Here is a 20,190-nt window from a genome sequence, read left to right as displayed (position 1 = left end):
TTAATGTTAATCAATAGTTTTATAAAAATAGTTATAATTCGAAAACCCAAAAATGTTTGAAGTGACATTAGGAGTACAAACACATCTCTAGGCTAGACAGACAATCCAACTCCACTACTAGCTCCCTAAGGAAATCGATCCCAACCTTCATATCGGGTAAAAGCTATTGCGATCCTCTCTTCCTACCTTAGTGTAGCGTCGAGTTGGCAGCAATCACTTTTTGGTGCCATTGCCGGGGAGCTTACGGTGTTGACTATCTGTTTAGTTAGTTTTGTGTTTTGCTTGTCTTTCCTTCTTGTTTACTAATTCTGTTTGTGTCGATCAATCAGGTACAAATGGCTCTTAATGCAAATGACCCTCTCGGCAATGTGATAGCGGGAGAGGAGGTAGAGGATCTAGAACAAGATGAGGTTTTACCTCAAGGTCCACGGAGACGCCGAAATGCCAATATAAATGCAAATGAGAACAACAATATTCCAGACCCTCCTCCGCAACTGCCGAGAGTGGCTCCTAGAGTTTTACCAAATCAAGGATACGCCAGTGCTATTGTTCCTCCCCGAATCCTAGCGGGGAACTTTCAAATCAGAAATGTTATGATGACCTTGCTCGAGCAAAAAGGGTATTTCACGGGCACTTCCGATCAAAATGCCTACAAGCACTTGAAGGGGTTCGTGGATACATGCTGGGGTAGCAAGCAGACAAACGTGTCCGAGGATGCGTTGAGATTGAGGCTTTTCCCGTTCTCTCTTCGGGGTAAAGCATTGGATTGGTTAGAAAGGCTCCCCAATAATTCTATTACAACATGGGATGAACTGGCGGACAAATTTATTGCCAAGTTCTTTTCTCCAAGTCATATGGCGGCTCTTCAGGATAAAATTCTAGCCTTCAAGCAAGAGCCAACGGAACCTTTGCACGAGATATGGGAAAGATATAGAACAATGGTGAAAGAGTGCCCTAATAACGACATGACTGAGACTATGATTCAACAAACCTTTTATCGGGGCATCAACACCACGAATCAATGCATTGTGAACCACTTGGATGGAGGGAACTTTATGAAACTTTCTTACCAAGAGGCATGTGATGTACTTGATGAAATGGCAGACACCTCTTCGGCATGGCAAAGCCGAGCAAATGTGCCCCAAGGTGACCCCATGGTCATCCACTTGCACAAGGAATTGCACGATCATGGCCAAGCTATTGCCGAGCTTACAATAACTATGAATAAACTTTCGAAGGCGCAGTTACAATAAATCCAAAATCTGCACCAAGTCAACTAAATGGAAGGTGTCACTATGCTTAAGAGAAGGAAAAGAGGGCAACAATCTCAAGGGAATTGTGAACAATATGACAATGATGGTAGTGGGTTTTCAAATGAGTGTTATGATGGCCAAAGTGAAGAGGTTCAATATGTCAACAACTATCAAGGTAATAGAAGCAACTCTTCCAACCAACAATGGCGACCTCAAGGAAATTGGGGTAATCAACAACAAGGAGGAGGAAATTGGAATAACAACAACCAACAACAAGGTGGTGGCAATTGTAACAACAACAATCAAAACAACAATTAGGGTAATCAAGGTAGTAATCAAGGCAATTGGAACGAGAATAATAATAATTGGAGCAACAACAACATCAAGGAGGGTGGAACAATAGTGGGAACCAAGGCAACCAGGGGCAAGACTTTCAAAGGCCCCCAATGTATAAACAACCGAGCAATCCACCCCCTTTCCCTTCTCAAGGTTCTAGTTCTTTCAAAGGTGATATGGGAAGAATTGAAAGCATGTACGAGCAAATGATGAAAAAGAACCAAGACTCCAATGCCCAATTGGCTTCTCATAATACATCTATCCGAAACTTGGAGGTGCAATTAGGCCAAATCTCTCAAACGTTGAATACTCGTCCTAAGGGTGCTCTACCAAGTGATACGGTAGTGAACTCGAGGGGTGGGAATAATAATCATGTGATGGCGGTTACAAAAAGAAGTGGGAGATGCGGTGATGTGAATGCCTCAAAGCAAAAGCAAGTTGTGGATGAAGATGTTGAGTCGCGGGATGATGATGTACCTTTGATTGTTGATGATGTGGTTAATCAAAATGTGAACAATGATGTGCTAATTGATATTGATGATGAAACCGAGGTAGAGACTCAAGATGCCGTGAACCTATCTAGGGAACATGTGATTGACATGCCCGAGCCGGTTGTACCAAAGGCCAAGGCACCTTTGCCTAGGCCACCTCCACCTTATCCTCAACGGTTAGCAAAGCAAAAGAATGACAATCAATTCAAAAAGTTCATTGACATGATGAAGAGCCTCACAATCAATGTGCCTTTAGTGGAGGCACTTGAGAAATGCCGGGGTATGCTAAGTTCATGAAAGATTTGGTAACAAAGAAGAGGTCGATGGAGTGTGAAACAATTAAAATAACTCATCAAGTGAGTGCCATAGTGCATTCAATGGCACCCAAGCTTGAGGACACCGAAGCTTTTACTATCCCTTGTACTATCGGAAGTGCGGATTTTGCCAAGGCCCTTTGTGACTTGGGGGCTAGCATAAATTTGATGCCGTACTCGGTCTTCAAGACTTTGGGAATTGGACAACCTCGACCTACCTCAATGAGACTTCAAATGGCGGATCGATCGATGAAGCGACCTTTGGGCATAATTGATGATGTACTTGTCCGGGTGGATAAGTTTATATTGCCGGTCGACTTTGTCATATTGGATTTTGAGGTGGACTTTGAAGCCCCGATTATTCTTGGTAGACCTTTCCTAGCTACGGGGAAGGCATTGGTTGATGTTGAAGCGGGTGAGCTGACTTTCCGAGTGGGGGATGAGAAGGTGGTATTCCATGTTTGCAAATCAATGAGACAACCCAATAACACAGAGGTGTGTTCATTTGTGGACATTGTCACAGTTGTGATAGTGGATGACACAAGTTCCATGATCCATGTTGAAGATCCCCTTGAGGCCGTGCTTCTTAATATGGATGTCAATGATAATGCTAGTAGAGGGGAGTGTGTGAATGCATTGCATGGTATGGGTTCATATTCATATGAGCCTAGGAAGCTATCTTTGGATCTTGAAAACCACAAAAATCCACCAACAAAGCCATTGATTGAGGAGCCACCGGTGTTGGAGTTGAAGCCACTTTCTCCACACCTTAGGTATGAATTCTTGGGTCCAAATTCTACTTTACTTGTTATTCTTTCTTCTTGCCTTACTAACATGCAGGTTGAGGCCACCTTGGTGGTTCTTCAAAAGAAGAAAAGGGAAATCAGATGGACTCTAGCTGATATTCGGGGAATAAGCCCCGCATTTTGCATGTATTAAATCATCTTGGAGGAGGATGCAAAGCCTTCCTTGGAGCATCAAAGAAGACTAAATGAGGTGATGCAAGAGGTGGTGAAGAAAGAGGTTATCAAGTGGCTAGATGCAGGGGTGGTTTATCCTATTTCTGACAGCTCGTGGACCTCTCCGGTGCAATGTGTGCCGAAGAAAGGTGGTATGACCGTGGTGACCAATGACAACAATGAGCTCATTCCCACTAGAACGGTCACCAGGTGGAGAGTTTGTATGGATTACCGGAAGCTGAACAAGGTGACTAGAAAAGATCATTTCCTATTGCCATTCCTTGACCAAATGCTTGATCGTCTTGCGGGCCGGGCTTTCTATTGTTTTCTGGATGGTTACTCGGGGTACAATCAAATTCTAATTGCCCCAGAGGACCAAGAGAAGACCACCTTTACATGTCCTTATGGCACATTCGCTTTCTCTAGAATGCCATTTGGATTGTGTAATGCTCCGGCGACCTTCCAATGTTGCATGATGGCTATTTTCACCGACATGGTGGAGGATATCTTGGAGATATTCATGGATGACTTCAGCATGGTTGGGGATTCTTTTGAGGGTTCTTGGTAAACTTGGATAGAGTGTTGAGCCGATGTGAAGACACCAACCTTGTTCTCAATTGGGAAAAGTGCCATTTTATGGTAGAAGAAGGTATAGTGTTGGGTCACAAGATCTCGAAGCGAGGAATTGAAGTTGATAAGGCCAAATATTGAGGTTATTTCGAGGCTCCCTCCTCCTACTTCTATCAAAGGGGTGAGGAGTTTCCTTGGGCACGCAGGTTTTTACCGGAGGTTCATAAAGGATTTTTCTAAAGTGGTATACCCTTTGTGCAAGTTGCTCGAGAAAGATGTAAAGTTCTTGTTCGATGAGAGTTGTATGCAAGCATTGAGCTACTCAAGATCAAGTTGACTTCTACCCCCATCATCATCGCACCAAATTGGAGCTTACCTATCGAGCTCATGTGTGATGCTAGTGACATTGCTGTTGGGGCTAATTTTGGCCAAAGAATCAACAAGATGTTTCATCCGGTGTACTACGCAAGCAAGACCATGAATGAGGCTCAAAGAAACTATACAGTCACTGAGAAAGAATTGTTGGCTATTGTGTTTGCTATGGAAAAGTTTCGACCTTACCTTATGGGGGCCAAAGTTATAGTGCACACCGATCATGCCGCCCTTAGGTATTTGATGACCGAGAAGGACTCCAAGGCAATATTGATGAGATGGGTGCTACTTCTTCAAGAGTTTGATCTAGAAATTGTTGACCGGAAGGGTAGTAAGAATCAAGTGGCAGACCACTTGTCCCGTTTGGAAGAGGAGTGGAGGCCTTGTGATGGCCTTGAGATCAATGATTCATTTCCCGACGAAAAACTCCTTGCGGTGTCAATGAATGATATGCCATGGTTTGCCAATGTCGCCAATTACCTTGTGACCGGAATAATCCTGTGTGAGCTCTATTCTAACCAAAGGAAGAAGATCAAGTGGGATAGTTTGGATTTCTATTGGGATGAGCCATATTTGTTCAAGATTTGCACGGATGGTGTGATTTATATATGTGTCCCGGAGAAAGAACAATTGAGTATCCTAGAGGCTTGACATTCTTCACCTTATGGTGGCCATCATGGCGGGGCGAGAATGGCTTCTAAAGTGCTTAGTTGCGGATATTATTGGCCCACCTTTTTCAAAGATGAGGGCAATTTGGTGAAGAGATGTGATGAGTGCCAAAGAGCCAACAGAATTTCTAAAAGGGATGAGATGCCCCTCAATACAATTCTCGAAGTGGATATTTTTGATGTTTGGGGCATCGATTTCATGAGTCCTTTTGTGAGCTCTTGTGGGAACACTTACATTCTCGTGGCGGTGGACTATGTCTTAAAATGGGTTGAAGCCGTGGCTTCTCCCAATAATAAAGCTCGGAGTGTTGTGGCATTTTTGAAAATGAGTATCTTCACAAGGTTTGTCACTCCTCATGCTATCATTAGTGATGGGGGGTCTCATTTTTGCAACAAGGCTTTCGACACATTGCTTTCTAAGTACGGTGTCAATCATAAGATCTCGACCCCCTATCATCCTCAAGCTAGTGGCCAAGTGGAAGTCTCCAACAGAGAAATTAAGAGTAACTTGTCTAAAACTATCAATGCTAATAGGATCGATTGGTCAAAAAAGTTAGATGACTCTCTTTGGGCTTATCGGACGGCTTACAAAACTTTGATTGGTATGTCACTGTATCGGTTGGTGTTTGGGAAAGCTTGTCATCTTACGGTGGAATTATAGCATAAAGCCATGTGGGCTTTGAGAAAGTTGAACTTAGAATGGGATGTTGCGGCAAATCTACGGGTTGAACAAGTTAATGATCTTGATGGGTTTAGATTCCATGCCTACTCTAGCTCGTCCTTGTACAAGGACAAAATGAAGTACATTCACGACAAATATACTCAGGGCAAGGAGTTCAAGGTTGGAGATATGGTTCTCTTGTTCAATTCCCGGTTACGTCTGTTTTCGGGTAAGCTCAAGTCAAAGTGGAGTGGGCCGTTTGAAGTTGTGTTCGTGACCCCATTTGGTGCTCTTGATCTAAGGAACAAGAATGGTCAAGTATTCATAGTCAATGGCCATCGGGTCAAGCATTATCTTGGGAAATTTGATGATAGCCACGTGGTGACACTTCTCCATCTAAAGTGATGTGCTGGTAACATGCATCGTGCCACGACGTTAAATCAGGCGTTGCTTGGGAGGCAACCCATGTCTTTTTTCCTTTTTGTTGTTTTCTGTGTTTTCTTGGTAGTGTAGGTTTGATTTTTGAGCTAACTGATTGTGAGAGGTATTGAGTTGATGCAGTGCAAAATAGTTTGAAAAAAGAGTTAAACAATCACTGAAGATTGCCAGTGCGACCGCGGTTGCTTTTGTGCGGTCCACACTGGTGATGGTCAAAAGTGGTGCTCTCTGAAGTTTGCCACCGCGACTGCGGTCTGTTTCTTGTGGTCCGCGGAGGTTTTCCTACTCAAGCTTGATTTGAACAAACCCAGCACGGTCCGCGGTGGGTTTTGTGCGGCCACACTGGTAGGTAAGGCTGGGTCCCATGGTTTTTCTATAAATAGATCCCACAGGTCACTGTTTACCCTTTTCAAACTTTTTACACTCAAGGACATAATAGTACTGTTCATAACCTCTTTTGACCGTGATTCTTGCTTTAGATTAACTAATTACATTTCATCTTCTCATATGGTAATGTTTTACTCATTCCTTGTGCATTCACTTGATTAATTTTGTTTTGTTTTTTAGCTCATAACTTCTTTTTCTTCTCGTTAGTTTGGTCTTCTTTATTTAGTCGTTAGCTTAGGGTAGTTTTAAAAGCTGAGTTTGTGTGCTGGATATGCATAATGGTTGGGCAAATGAGTAGGGACAAAGTAGGTGAACAAATTTAAACAATTGTGCAAAAATATGAAACCCTAACTTGTTGCCTGTGCAAAATACTCTCCGCGGCCCGCGATCACCTTTGTGCGGCACGCAGTGCCCTGATGTGGTCCGCATTACCATTTTGCGTGGACCGCGGTGACCAAGTGATTGAAATTAAACCTATGCCTAGCGCGGCCTCATTGCACTTTATGCGGTCCATGCTAGCCCACCACGGCCGCGGTGCTACTTTGTGCGGGCCGCAGTGGTTGGATTCAGAGAGGTGGTGTTACAGTCCTTACCTCAGTGCGGACCGCGATGCCCCAATGCGGCCACACTACCTTTTTTGCAGGCTGTGGTGGGGAGAATCAGAGAGATGTTGTCTAAGGCCTTGTCCCAATGCGGACCGCAGTCGCCTTTGCACGGTCCGTGGTGCCCCCAGTGCGGCTGCACTCCTATTTGTGCGGGCCGCGGTGCCATGTTCTGCAACTGTTTCTGCAACATTTAATCTGTTGTCTGCAATTCAATTTCAAGACTTGTTTCACTGCCTGTGCTGATAATAACCATGTTAGATGTGTATACTTGCAGATAATGGTCAAACAACGAGGTAAAGGTGCCAAACAACCCGGCCGAGGTAATTCCTCCTAGGGAGGGAAGCAACGGATGGTAAAACCCACTCCCCAGGCTAGACAAAACATAAAGGACATGAGGAAAACAATCAAAGCGACTGATAGATCCCTTGACACCTCGGGGAGTGAGTACGAGCCCTCCCAGGATATCTCTTATGATTCAGTCCCTCTATACATCCTATATCCGGAGAATGGCATACATAGAGACACTCCCCCATCTTCCCCCGATGCTTGAGCCTCAATCAACATTTCTTCTGGGTCATCTGAGGGCTCAGCGGCAGGTAGTGGGGATGAATACTCTACCTCTCCCACAACATCAATATCTGGAGAGGGTGCTAGAGGTGATGAGGGAGATGGGAGTTACTGGGGGGTGGTGTGGTGCTGCAGGTTGGGGGTGTTAACCAGACTAGGAATCCCGCTGTTTGGGTGGATAGATTCCTCAGCCAGGTGGCATTCCACAAGTTTAGGGAATGGTGGCCGTCACGAAAATTGATTTTTGAGAGGAGCTACATTGACAAAGACCTCCTACCCCTACACCCCAATGTACATAGATAGTTTCAGGCTCGAGTGGGTTGGGAGTTCTTTAAAGATAATTGTGTGAAGGCGAATAAGCATATGGTCAAGGAGTTCTATAGCAATGTGTCCCACATCTTGAATGGCACTAAGGTGACCAAAGTGAGAAACAAAAATATGGTATTTACTGGGAAGGCAATAAATGAATACCTGGGGTTCAATGATGAAGATGAGTCCCTTTACAATGAAAAGTTGGCAATGGGCGAGGAGGTTCGTCCGTGGTTAGCTTCATACCTGGCGATCCTGGGTACGGTTCCAGAGTGGTTTCAAGAAGGGGCCAAAATACTTCGGAGAACCTTTAACTTTGAGGCTAGAGGGTTGTTGACTTTTGTGTGCAGTCGGCTCGACCCCATTACCCATGATCAGACTATTCCACTTGCCCGTACTGTTCTGGTTGCTTCTATTATGGAGGGATATCCTATCAACATGGGCAATGTGATGTCCTGCATCATTTCTGCAGTGGGGGTTGAGCATGACCGGAATTACCCTTTTCCCAGCACCCTCACTATGTATTTCCGAGACCTGGAGGTGGAGAAGAGACCTTTTGACATCAAGGTCAAACCTGTGGCTCCGTTTTCATGGTACAGTTTGAACGAGTCAGACAACCCCAAGGACAAAAATTACAAGCCACCTACTTCTACCCCAACCAGCCAGTCTAAAGAACCGGTTGCGGTAGGGCCCTCCAATGAGCCTACCTCCACAGTTGCTGACATGCCTCACAGACCTTCCATTACTGCTGGTTCCTCTACTTCAGCTGGCTCAGGGATTCCATATTCCCGGCCCCATCCTATCACCGCCCACCAGTTGAGCCAGACACTTCATAGCTTGAACAACTGGATGGCGACTGCGTCATCTAAGTTGTCCACCTTGTCTTCTACCATTGCGGTTCAGTCGGCACCACAACCAGTGCAGGTACCCCAGTCTATCGAGGATTCACTTAAGGAGATTCTTGCCAATCAACAAAAGATCCTTGATTCTAAGGCTACCTTGGCTAAGGTAGTGGATTCTCATGGCAAGGCCCTAAAGGAGCTTGCCAGGGAGCACAAAAAGCTGCACAAAACACGGGCTTCCAAGGAGTCTGTGAAGGCGCTGAGGGAAGATGTTGACAAACTAAAGGCAGACCAGCTACCTTTAGACTTTCTATTCGAGGATCCAGCCCCAGCAGCAGCACCAGTAGCAGAGCCACAGTAGGAGCAGACACAACAACTTCCAAAGAAGAAGAGGAAGCTCCCTAGTGCAGATGAGGCGATCATCCAGTTGGCGGACCCACCAGAGGCTTCCTCCAATCAGCCATAAGATGTTCCTGATATTCAGCCTATACAGGTCCAAGCCCCAGTCCCAGCAGCTGAGCAGCAGGAGACCGGAAACCAGTCTGAGGTTCCAGTACATACAGAGGACCTGGGGACCACTCATGTGCCCATGCATACAGACGAGGCTTAGGGAGCTCCTATATCCTTTCATCTTGATTTTTTGATGCTTATTTGTTTAGTTGGCATTGGGGACAATGTCAGCTTTCATTTGTGGGGGTGCACCCTACCTTTTATCCGGATAATTGTATATATTAATTGACTAGTTTATGTTTCAGTTGATTTTCTATTTGGTCTGTATATAACTTTACATTTAGTTACTTTTATCGCACGTCTTATCTTTTCTTTGGTCTGTATATAAAGTTACATTTTTATATATATTCATCCCCCATTGTATATTCTAATCCCCTATTGTAAATATTTATTCTATTTTCTATTTTCGTACAAATTTTTCATTTTTAGCTTAGTAGATAGGCTCGCAGCCTTGTTGTTTCGTTTTTGGCGCTTCCGATAAGCCCTTGGTTTTCTTAATGCCACGGTTCTTTCCAAGGGTGGAGTATTGTGCGAACCGAGTGACTCTTCCCGATGATGGATGGCGTGACAACCTTCTTAAGGGTTTGAGTCCATTTTTTATTTTTCTTTTGTTTTTAGTAATTTATAGTTAAGGGTACCTCAAGCATAGCTTCACTTGGGCCTAACACATTTGCCTTTGATCCCATGGTCAAAGACAAGTGGTTGTGTTTAGGATGGTGAAAGTAGTGACCTTGAGAATCTTGTTTTGACCAAACAAACATCATGTGGACTTTCGGGACTATTGTGTGCTCAATCGTGTCTAAGGTTGTTGTGGGACACCGACTCTATGTCTTTAGCAATCCTTGAGTGTGTGTGGTGAGAAATCGAATTGTGAGTCCAAGTCCCATGCCAATGGTCCAGAACTTGCCCTGAATGTTTGTTGAGGCAAAATTTTGAGTGAAATTCGACTTGAGAAGTGATTATAGGCTCTCCTTGATCCAAACAATAGTCGAACAATTCCATAGCCTACCAATGATATAATCCCTAGCTAACCTTTTTGAGCCTTAAACCTTTTTATCTTTTAAGAACCAATACTACAAGCCTATGCCCGTTCTAAATTATACCCTCTCTTGGCACCCAAATCGTCCCTTAAGTAATGGCAAAAGTCTAAGTTTGGGGGGGGGGAGACAAGAAAGGAAACAAAGTGATAAAAGGTACAAAAGCAAAAGGAAAGGAAGGCGATGAAAAAGAAAGAAAAGGATAAGACAAAAAGAAAGCCCAATGTGCAAAGAATAAAATGGGATTCAAGAAAAACAAAAATGAAAAAGGTGTGGAAAAAGTAGAAAAAGAAGAAATGCTTTGAATTGCATAAGAAAAAGTGACAATGTGTCTCTCTAACCCCTTGAAAAGAAGTGAAATACTCAAAGAGTTGAAGAGAATTATGCCAGAATGAATCAAAAGAAGTGCTTAAGGGAAGATGGAACCCATATAGACTAACAACTTTTCCTACCCTGAGCCAAAAGCCTTCACATTGACTCCACGAAAGCCCTATATGATCCTGAGTTGGATGGCACTCGCATTAGTGGATACTTACATGAGGGTCAAGCATATGGTACTTAGAGCCAGACTTGTGACCTTTCCTTGAGAGAGATGAGTGAATCCCCATTAACCTTGGTTTGGGTGCTTATACTCTAAAAGATGAGGTTTGCTTAGGGAGAGTTGAGGATGTGTGAGTTTGGGTTCCACAACGACCAAAGTAATTGAGAGAGTTCTTTGATGTAATGAGTCAATTCTTGATCCTCTTGTGTCACACTTGATCCATAGTTTTTCAAAGTTTAAATTTTGTTAATGATCCATTCGTATTGAGAGCAATTGTTAGTCCCAATTGATGCTTGTTGAGGTTACTTTAGGACAGCTAGAATTACTTGGATTTTCCTTTAAGGGGTGTCTTATTTTGTTTGCTTGAGGACAAGCAAAGATTTAAGTTTGGGGGAGTTGATAAGTTAGGATTTTAACGTGTTTTATGCCCCTACATGCCTATGCTTCGATCATATATTGTTACAAAATAGTCCTAAAAGGCTCACAAGTTGTGCTTGATCGCAGGTTTGATCGACGAAGTGATGAAATTTCAAAGATCGGCTCAAAAAGGAGTGAAACCTGCTCAAATATCAAAGACCAAGAAATCTAAGGAAAGAAGGCCTAGTGCGGACCGCGCAATGTTGAATGCGGCTGCAGTAGGTGGTTCAGAGAGTTGGTAAACCAGGCTAGAGGCAACACGGCCGCGGTACACATCTCGCGGTCCGCGGTGAAGGCTCCGCGGCCGCACTACTCTTTTGTGCAGTCCACGGTCATGAGATTCAGAGAGATGAAAGTTTTCACTTTCAACGCCATGCGGTCCGCAGTCGTGATTGCGCAGACTGCGCCAGCTCCCTCCGCAGCTGCGGTCCATTCTATGCGATCCGCGGAGTCCATGTTCAGAGAAGCACAAGTCAAAGTCAAAGAGCCTAGTGCGGCCGCGGTCCATTTAGTGCGGCCCGCACTGACCCCGTAGGGGTATTTGTTTCCAGTTTTCCAGCCTAGTATAAATAGAACATTTTACCATTTTTTAGGTAATCAGATATATCAGAGTTGAGTTGCGCTCATGGGAACATCATTTGTAGCCATTTTTGGCATCTTAGCTTCAAATTAACAATAGATTTTCTGTATTTACATTAGCATTTAATTAATATACCTTGTTCTTCATCTATTTCTTTATTTTCTTCTTCAAGCATGAGTAGATAAACCCATCAGCTAGGGTTGTGGTTCAACCCTAGTGTGGGTAATTGATGGGTGTTGCCATCTAATGTTAGATTGACTATGATTGTTTGTTATTTGGGTTGATTTTATGTTTTAATCTAGAATTGGTGGTTGCAAACACTGATTCATGCTTTGTGGGTTTAACTCTTCTTGAGAAAGAGAGTCTATGACTCCAAAATTGACCCAACAAGGAATTGGGATGGACTCATGAGAAATGATAGTCCCAATTAACGGGTTAAACCTCGAGAGAATAATTACCCTACTTGAACCCTAGTTGCTTGGTCTAATTTGCCTACCCATTTTGTCGAGAGAGAGTCAATTGGGCAAAATCACTTTCTCTACCGAGAGGTGTGAGAGTGGGTAAAATTGTGCAACGGTTATAGCATAAGCCCCAATTATGTCAATCGAACTTTAGTAACATCTACCCATCAATTAGCCACCTAGGTAATGACACGACCCTAGTGCCCTTCTTCCCACTAGATACAACTTACCAATTTTCTCGTAGCATAATTTAGTGTTAAAATAATTTTATAAAAATAGTTATAATTCGAAAACCCAAAAATGTTTGAAGTGACATTAGGAGTACACACACATCTCTAGGCTAGACAGACAATCAAACTCCATTACTAGCTCCCTGAGGAAATCGATCCTGACCCTCATATCGGGTAAAAACTATTGCGACCCACTCTTCCTACCTTAGTGTAGCATCGAGTTGGAAGCGATCAATCTCCTGGGATACCGTCCTGTAGTCTCAAAGTAAACACACAACAACAGCAAGAAGATGTACACAGTTCAATTCAAGTTCCATACCAAGGCAAAGCAGGTATTTCTTACCTAGCATGCTGCACGTAATCCAAATAAGGTAGTTGGAACAAGTAAGGCAGTTAAGTCAATTAGACACGCTTTCCTAAGCTAACAACAAGCTAAAATTGCAAGTCATATAAACAGGAAAAGAAACATACTAGTAATTACTTAATGAAAACTAGATTTCCAGCAATTAGCACAAGTACGCACTCATCACCTTATGTACAAGGTATTTCAATTATCAATAATACCAAATCCTAAGGGGAAGGACCCCCACACAAGGTTAGGCAAGCCACTTACCTCGAACCGACTCAATAATCAACTCGAAACCACGCTCATGCCACGAGTACTTGACTCCAATTGGCCCAAATCTATTCAATTCAATTACATAATATAAATACACTTCAAGTAACTGATTCTACAATGAAATTCTAAGCTAATGTGCGAAATTAGGTAAAATGACCGAAATGCCCCTCGGGCCCACGTCTCAGAATCGGGTAAAATTTATATTTCCGGAATCCTCACACTCTCACGAGTTCAGTCATACCAAAAGTACCAAAATTGGACCTCAAATGATCTCTTAAATCATCACTCAAAGGTCTCTAATTAGTCAAGCTCTAACCCCAAATTACCACTGATTTTCCTTAAAATTTCATGCTTATAATGATAAAAATCACCTCAACAACAAGTTTATTGACCAAAGACCTAACCCCAATGAATACCTCTGAAAATATCTCTTGAAAATGCTCCCCATGGCTTCTTCCGTTTGAAGAGAGGTGAAAATAGCTAAATTTCGCGAAGGCAAGTATTTATATGTTTCTGCCCAGCTAATCCGCTTCTGCGGCTCTGGGACCGCATCTGCAGTCCCGCTTCTGCGAGGACATGGTTGCATCTATGACATTTTACTTAAAGCCCAGCTTTCGTACCTGTGGTTAACCTTACGCAGATGCGGTGCCGCTTCTGCAATCCCTGCTGGCTTCACCCTTTTCCATTTATGCGATGACTCCGCCGCTTCTGCGGCTCCGCACCTGCGGGACTCAACCGCATGTGCGGTTATGACAGAGATCAGCAGCTTCAGCTGCTTCAAACCACTTCCAATTCTAACGACAACCCTCCGAAATCACCCCGAGGCCCCCGGGACCTCAACCAAAAATATGAACAAGTCCTATACCACTATCCAAACTTATACAAATCATCAAGACACCTAAAACAACATCGAAACATCGAATTAACCATGGATCAAGTCTAATAACTCCACTCTAAAAATTTACGCTTTCGATCAAAAAGTCTATCAAACCTTGTCCGAATGACCTAAAAGTTTGCACACACGTCACATTCAATAGTACAGAGCTCCTCCAACTTCCAAAATTCCATTCTGACCCTCGGATCAAAATCTAACTCTCTAACCGGAAATTTCAAAATTTGACTTTCAGCATTTCAAGCCTAAATTATCTACGGACCTCCAAAACACAATCCAAACACGCCCCTAAGCCCTAAATCACCCAACAGAGCTAACGAAACCATCAGAATTCCATTCCGAGGCTGTCTTCATACTGTTCCAACTACAGTCAAATTTCCAAAACTAAAGATCTCATTTAGGGACTAAGTGTCCCAAAACTCTCCAAAACTCAAAACCGAACATCCCCGCAAATCAAAGTAGCAGAAATAAACATGGGGAGAGTAGTTAGTAGGGGATCAGGGCGTAAATTCATAAAATGACCGGCCGAGTTGTTACATCCTCCCACACTTAAATATTCGTTCGTCCTCGAACGAGCATAGAGACATACCTGAAGTAGTGAAAGATGAGGGTAACGGTTGCGCATATCCTGCTTGGTCTCCCAGGTCGCCTCTTCGACCGGCTGACCCTGCCAGTGAACCTTTCCTGATGTAATGTTCTTTGACCTCAACTTTTGAACCTGCCTGTCCAATCGCCACTGGCTCCTCAACATAAGATAGATCCTTGTCCAACTGGACTGAATTGAAATCCAACATGTGCGACGTATCACCGTGATACCTCCGAAGCATCGAAACATGAAATACCGGATGAACTCCTGCCAAGCTAGGAGGTAAGGCAAGCTCATAAGCAACTTCCCCAACACGCTTCAATACCTCAAAAGGGCCAATAAACCTCGGACTCAACTTCCCCTTATTTCCAAATCCATAACGCCCTTCATAGGCAAAACCTGAAGCAGAATCCACTCTCCGACCATATAGAAACATCACGAACCTTGCGGTTCGCGTAACTTTTCTATCTAGACTGGGCTGTACGGAGTCTATCCTGAATCACCTTAACGTTCTCCAAAGCATCCTGAACCAAGTCTGTGCCCAATAATCTACCCTCACCCGGCTCAAACCAACCTACCGGGGATCTATACCGCCTACCATATAAAGCCTTATACGGTGCCATCTGAATGCTGGACTGATAGCTATTGTTGTAAGCAAACTCCGCCAATGGCAAGAACTGATCCCAAGACCCTCCAAACTCAATCACACACGCACGGAGAATATCCTCAAGAATTTGAATAGTGCGCTCGGACTGTTCGTCCGTTTGAGGGTGAAATGCTATGCTCAACTCCACCCGAGTACCCAACTCACGCTGAACGGCCCTCCAGAACTGTGATGTGAACTAAGTACCTCTATCTGAAATGATGGAAATTGGAATACCATGCAGACGAACAATCTCCCGGATATAAATCTCCACTAGACGTTTCGAAGAATAGGTAGTACACATAGGAATAAAGTACGCGGACTTGGTCAGCCGATCCACAATTACCCATATAGCATCGAACTTTCTCAAAGTCCGTGGGAGCCCAACTACAAAGTCCATGGTGATCCGCTCCCACTTCCACTCCGGAATCTCTATTTTGCTGAGGCAACCCACTCGGTCGCTGGTGCTCATACTTCACATGCTGACACTTGAGGCACCGAGCTATAAACCCAACTATATCTTTCTTCCCACCTCCACCAATAATGCTGTCTCAAATCCTGATACATCTTCGCGGCACCCTGATGATGGAATACCACGAACTATGGGCCTCCTCTAGAATCAACTCCCAAAGCCCCTTAACATTGGGTACACAAATCCGACCCTTCATCCTCAATACCCCGTCATCACCAATAGTCACATATCTGGCATCACCATACTGAACCTTGTCCTTGAGGACAAGAAAATGAGGGTCATCATACTGACGCTCCCTGATACGATCGAATAAGGAAGACCGAGAAACCATGCAAGCTAGAACCCGACTGGGCTCCGAAAGATCCAATCTCACAAACTAGCTGGCTAAGACCTGAACATCCATCGCCATGGGCCTCTCCACTGTTGGTAAATAAGCCAAACTCCTCAAACTCTCTTCCCGACGACTCACGGCATCAGCCACCATATTGGCCTTGTCCGAGTGGTACAAAATAGTGATATCATAGTCCTTCAGCAACTCTAACAACCTTCTCTGGCGCAAATTAAGATCCTTTTGCTTGAACAGGTGCTACAAGCTCCGATGATCAGTATAAATCTCACAAGGAACCCCATACAAATAATGACGCCAGATCTTCAAGGTGTGACCAATGGCAACTAACTCAAGGTCGTGGACATGGTAATTCTTCTCGTGCACCTTCAACTGTGTGGACGCGTAGGCAATCACCCTACTGCCCTGCATCAATACTGGTCCAAGGCCAATCCTCAAGGCATCACAATAGACAGTATAAGACCCCGAACCTGTAGGAAATATCAAAACTGGGGTTGCAATCGATGAAAACCCCTCAACAAAACGACGGTAATTACAAGCCAAGCCGAGAAACTACGGATCTCTATAGCTGAGGATGGTCTGGGCTAACTCTGCACTGCCTTTACTTTCTTTGGATCCACCTGAATACCCTTACTCGACACCACGTGGCCTAAGAATGCCACGAAATCCAACGAAAACTCACATTTTGAGAACTTAGCATATAACTTCTTTTCTCTCAAGGTCTGAAGCAGTGTCCTCAGGTGTTGCTCATGATCTTCCCGACTCCGGGAATACACCAGAATATCATCAATAAAGTCAATGACGAATGATTCAAGATACGGCCGGAACATACTCTGCATCAAATGCATAAAGGCTGTTGGGGCATTGGTCAACCCAGATGACATAACAAGGAACTCATAATGACCATATCGTGTCCGAAAAGCAGTCTTCGGGATATATGGCCCCCGAATCTTTAACTGATGGTAACTTGAGTGTAAGTCAATCTTAGAAAACACTCGTGCGCCCTGAAGCTGGTCAAACAAATCATCAATACGAGGAAAAGGATAACAATTCTTCATTGTAACCTTGTTCAATTAGCGATAATCAATACACATACGCATAGACCTATCCCTTTTCTTCACAAACAAGATAGAAGCACCCTAAGGTAATACACTGGGCCGAATAAAACCCTTATCAAGAAATTCCTATAACTGATCCTTCAACTCCTTCAACTTAGGAGGAGCCATACGATACGGAGGAATAGAAATGGGCTGAGTGCCCGACAACAGATCAATGCCAAAATCAATATCTCTATCGGGCGGCATGCCCGGAAGATCTGCTGGAAACACATCAGGAAAATCCCGTACTACTGGGACTGAATCAACTGAAGGGGTATCAATACTGACATCTCTCACATAAGCTAAATAACCGTCACACCCCTTCTCAACCATTCACTCAGCCTTAAGGAAAGAAATAACTCTACTAGGAGTGTGATCTAGGGTACCCCTCCACTCAACACGCGGTACACCTGACATATCCAGCGTCACGGTTTTGGCATGACAGTCAAGAATATCATAATGGGGCGACAACCAGTCCATGCTAAAGATAATATCAAAATCTACCATGCTGAGCAACAATAAATCGGCTCTGGTCTCAAAACCACGAAGAACAACTAATCACGACCGATAAATGCGGTCCACAAAAAAAGAATCTCCACAGGAGTAGAAACATAAACATGGGAACTCAAAGAATCCCGAGGTACACCCAAATGCGGAGCAAAATAAGAAGACACATAAGAGTAAGTGGAGCTCGGATCGAATAGAACCAATGCATCTCTATGACAAACCAATATAATACCTATGATGCAGATCAGAGGCAACAACCTTGGTACGGGCAGGAAGGGCATAGTATCGGGCCTAGTCTCCCCCTCTAGGGTGACCTCTACCTCCCCAACCTCCACCTCTAGCTGGCTACGTAGGTGGGGTAGAAACTAGAGCTGTAACTATAGCCTGAGATACCTGTGGGGCACGCTGTGGCTGAGAAGTCTATGGAGGTGCACCCCTCCTACGTTTGGGGACATCCCTCACCATATGGCATGTATCACCACACTAAAAACAATCTTTGGGAGGATGTGGTGGTTGTGACTGGCTCGGGCCAGGTCAGCTGGACTGACCACTGAAAGCACCCTGCACAGGAGGCGCACTAGATACTCGAGGTACATAATAAGGCTCCTGAGGCCTAGGAGGAGTTGGAATACCACTGGCTGCTGGAAGAGCATAATGAATGGGGTGACTCATATAACCCCTACCATGAAGACCTGTAGCTGGGGCACGGGCACCAGAATAATGGTCCGACTCTCGAAACCTCTTGGCCTCCCTCTCCTCTCTCCCTAGCATGCATACCCTCAATCCTCCTAGCAATGATCACAACCTGCTGATAAGAAATATCCATCTCCAACTCACGATCCATGCTAGACATGATGCTGGGAATAAGGCCCTCAATAAACCGGCGAACCCTCTTGCGAACAGTAGAAACCAAGGCCGGTGCATGTCTAGCCAAGCTAGTGTACTGGACAGCATACTCTAAGACAGTCATAGCACCCTAGCGCCATGCGTCCCTGAGGCTCTGAGGAACAAACTCTCTCTGGAACATATCTGAAAACTGGGTCCAAGTTAGTGAAGCAGCCTCGTCCGGACTGTCTAACTCATAGGTGCGCCACCACTCATAGGCGGCTCCTCGAAGCTGGAAGGCAGTGAAAGAAACCCCATTCGATCCTGATATACCCATAATATGGAGGATACGGTAACACTCCTATAGAAATCCCAATGCATCATCAGATGCTAACCCACTGAACACCAGAGGATCATACTTCTTGAACCTCTCAAGTCTCCGCTGCTCATCATCTGAAGCTGCTGCCCTATCCTCGGGCTGAACTAGCATTGTAGGCGGTACATGAATAATCTCTACGACCTGATCAACATGCACTCACTGCTCAGGAATGTGGGTGGCGGGAGTCTGTGCTCCTCCCCCAGCCTGAGATGTGGCAGCAGCAAGGGAAAGCAACCCTGCCTGAGCCAAAGTGGTGTACATGCTCATGAACTGTGCAAGAGTCTCTTGAAGAGCTAGAGTAGTAGTAGTAGTAGGCGTATAAGGTGCTTGGACTCCAGCTGGAACTGCTGGCGGTATCTCGGTGGCAGCTCGCGTAGGTGCTCTGGCTACACCACATGCGCGTCCTCGGCCTCTACCCCAGCCCCGGCCTCTGACGACTGTAGTAGGGGGTGTGGGTGATAGATCATCTCGGGTAGCGGGTGTCCTCACTATCTATGAGAGAATAAAAGACAGAAGTTTAGAATTATGATGTCAAAATCTCGCATGACAAGAAAATCAAATGAAGTGGAATTTTCCTAACAGTTACATAACCTCTCGTAGATAAGTACAAACGTCTCCGTACCGATAAGCGAGACTCTAATAAACCAGCTTTTGATTCATGACTCTTATGAACCTAGAGCTCTAATACTAGCTTCTCACAACCCCGGTTCTCCCTCCGTGAACCATCGTGATGGCATCTAGTCTCTACGACTAGGTAAGCCTAACAAGTGCGGAAAAAGGGAAAACAATAGATAAAACAATAAAGACTGCAGAATAAACAAAATGAAGGTTTAAAATGCCGCTCGACATATACACATATAAACTCTCAAACTGAACAACTTTACCCAAAACCCGGAAACCCATGAATCACAAGCTACGAATACAATAAAAATGCTATAAATTCGGAATGTCTATATCAACAGAAGAAAATAGAAGGGCTATCACTACAAGATAGAATGGAAAGGGACTCCACAGTCTGCGGCCGCGGCAGATATACCTCGAAGTCTCTAGAGGAGTCGCCTCGCCTCAAGGGTGATAGGACTGAGTCGAAGTACTTGGATCTGCACATGAAAAACATGCGCAGAAAGGGCATGAGTACACCACAACAGTACTTAGTAAGTGCCAAACCTAACCTTGGTCGGGTAGTGACGAGGAAGGTCAGGGCCCTACTGAGGCTAAACAAAATATAAGGTTCAACAACATAGAAATAAACAATATAAATAAATACAACTGTAAA

Source organism: Nicotiana tabacum, chromosome 6, assembly GCF_000715075.1.
Source record: "Nicotiana tabacum cultivar K326 chromosome 6, ASM71507v2, whole genome shotgun sequence".
NCBI lineage: Eukaryota > Viridiplantae > Streptophyta > Magnoliopsida > Solanales > Solanaceae > Nicotiana > Nicotiana tabacum.
The sequence above is the reverse complement of the archived record's forward strand: the minus strand, read 5'-3'. Positions refer to the sequence as shown.